Here is a 3,097-nt window from a genome sequence, read left to right as displayed (position 1 = left end):
GGGTATGTATTTCCCCCTCGACAGAAACCCTTACTCTTTCCGGGCCCCGAAAAATACTAAAATACGGATCTAGACAACTGCTAAATTTCCCAAAAATATACAACCCTGTAGGAAGGGATCCCCCCCCCCCTTAAACACCCCCGACACACACCCCAAGTGAATTTTTAAACTGTTAAAACAATTTTTATAATCTCTTTTTTTTTATTGCTATTTTTGGGAGAGAGGAAAATTTTAAATTTTTGTATATGTTTTTGTTCCTGTTCATTTTTGGTTTATAAAATTTTTAGTTGTGGAAGCATAACCTCCTATTTATGTGTACATAAAACCCTACACATATACACCTTTGATTTAATATACACACCGCATATATAACATACATCATCCACACAAAACAACCCACACACACCACACACACACACAACACACACACATATATATATATATAATATATATAATAATATATATATTTTTTTATATATATATAATATATATGAAACATGGAAATTACACAATGATCATAGTTTTTAGTTTTTTATAAAAAAGTTTTATTACCACACATTTTTTTTAAACGAATTGTCACCCTGTGACTTATTAAAGTCACGATTTTCTATACGTGTTTTCATGCTGACATCAAACTCTTTGGGTTGAACTGCTCCCCTTTAAACGCACACGCTTTTGGGCTATGGAGAGGGCTACTGCCCCCAAATTTTCACTTAAAAATTTCCAAAATATCAGAACTAACTGAGAATTTTTTCTGCAGATATGCTTTGTGAATCGCCCTTGTGTATTCCCGTGGTTTTACCTAGGCCCATTTGTAAGGTTCCTTGCGGCAAAATTAAGCAGTGTTAGTAACCCGGGCGATAGCTTTATGCAAAGAATTGTTACTATTTTTTTCAAAGTGCCCCCGGGACCTATCAAAAAACGTCTCAATTTCCCCAATTTTACACACTTTTTTACAGAGAAATGGTTAGTTTGGGGCCACATTTGGTCCGGTTTGGGCTTTTCTCAAGGTGAAGCATTGAGGCCCCGGAGTTTAAATATGTGCCCCTTTTTTTTTCTCCAAAAGAGAGCGATATATATATTAATATATATATAAAATAATATAATTTATATATATAATTTAAGAGAGAGACAGAGCAAAGAAGGGAAAAAAGACAGCTGTTGTCAAATGCAAGTTCCCCATTAAACACATTTGAAGTACTGAATTAAAAAGAAAATGATAGATTTATAACAAAACCCTGGTCAGCAGTGCAAAGCCCCTCGATGAAGATCAGTTGGGGTTTGGGGCCCCCCACTCACTACCTGGCCCCATTTTTTTTCTTCCACCCATCAGTGTGTGTGTGTAATGATTGAATACTGGCATCAGCATACTGGGGCAAAGTCGGTCGAAAGGATTACCAGTTCGCACACCCCAATATTAGAGGGTGTTCCCTTTTTAGGTCAAAATAATGCATTTTTATATAAGTACTATATAAACAAAGACAAAATATGGAAAGTTAATATCCTCATTCAACATTCCCATAATGTTTTGAGCTTTAAACGGGTAGTGTTTTGCTTGTATGTTGCCAATTGGAAAAAATTAAAGATTCCTAGTTCATAAATGCTAGTGGTTATCCTGCAAAAATGACATTTTCAGAAAGGGAAGAAACATTGGGTATTTCCCTGTATTCTCGTTTAAAAGTAAAATGAAAATCTCTCAGCCTAAGAGCACTCATTTAAACCCCATTAGGGGGGTGGGAAAAACCACGTTAAAAGCAACTTTTCAAAATTTTTTTAAAGCAGAGTGCCAGGCTATGCCATGTGCATTTCATTTTTGCCATTCCGCGTCTTTATTTGGGCCCCAAAAATTTTGTAGCTGAAACCAAAAGGGCAACGGGCAGCAACCCCAAAACGATTCTTGTGTATTCCCGAAAGGGGTTAATATAGGCCAGGCGTAGGTTTCTTGCGGAAACTTTAAAGGCGGTTTTGTAAAACGGGTCAGGGCTTTACCTTTAAAGGGTTCTTTTTGTTAAAGGCCTGGGCATTTAAAAAAATTTGATCGTTTCCCCCAAATTTGGAACCTTTAAGCTGTGCTTTTATAATAAAACAAAACAATTATTAATAAATCCAAAAAAATATCTTTACGCAAATTCCCAGATGATTATAAATTACTTAAAATTTTAACCCACTTGCAAATGAGAAAGGTTATTTTGGGCCCCAGTGGCGGGGGTTGGTCTTGCTCAAGAGGGAAGCGTGGAGGCCCCACAGGGGAAAAAGAGTGCACCTTTTTTCCCCTCCCTAAGAAAATATATATATTAATAAATATTTAAAAAATAAAATTTTAAATAAAATTTTTATATACATTATAAAAATAAATATATATATATTATAATAACTGGAAGAGAGCAGAGAAAGGGAAAAAGAAAAACTGTCTTCGAGTGACAAGATTTTTAAGTTAAAAATGGTAGCAAACGTGGTCTACAGTGACAAGGCCCTCGATGCAACATAGTGTGGTTAAGGACCCCACTCACTACCTGGCCCCATTCATCGTCCCACACTTAAATATGTGTGTGTGGGGTGTTTTTAAAGTTTGAATATGCATCAGCAACTGGGGGCAAAACGGATCGAGAAGGCGGACCCTTGTTTTGCGTCATCCCACAGATTGGTAGGTGTGTTCCCTCTTTAGGGTGAAACATAATGCATTCTGAAAGATGGAATAATGCAAAGCCCCCTGTTCGATAAAAAACAACCCCCCCTGACCAGGATCGAACCCAGGGCCCCGGGGATGAAAAAGGAGGCCATTTTAAACCAAACCCGGCCACACGACCCATAAAAAGATGGGAACAGGATCTTACTAGCTCCAAGACATTCCTATCTACTTATCTTGATAAGAAACAATTTCGCTCATCCCCGTGGGCATCGTGAAATTTATTTAGCAATTCAAAACCCAAATCAGATGTACCGAGGTAATTTTAAAATGGAAAATGCAAAGCCGTTCAAAAAAGTCTTTATGGAGAAAGTTCTGTTTTCATAATAGAAATAGAATTTTTGTTTTTACTCTGGAAGATAAAAAACATCAGTAGATTAACATTTTTTTTCGTTTTTCTAATCCCCTTTT

This window comes from Penaeus monodon, chromosome 5 (genome assembly GCF_015228065.2).
Source record: "Penaeus monodon isolate SGIC_2016 chromosome 5, NSTDA_Pmon_1, whole genome shotgun sequence".
In the NCBI taxonomy this organism is placed as follows: domain Eukaryota; kingdom Metazoa; phylum Arthropoda; class Malacostraca; order Decapoda; family Penaeidae; genus Penaeus; species Penaeus monodon.
Note: the sequence above shows the minus strand (reverse complement) of the source record.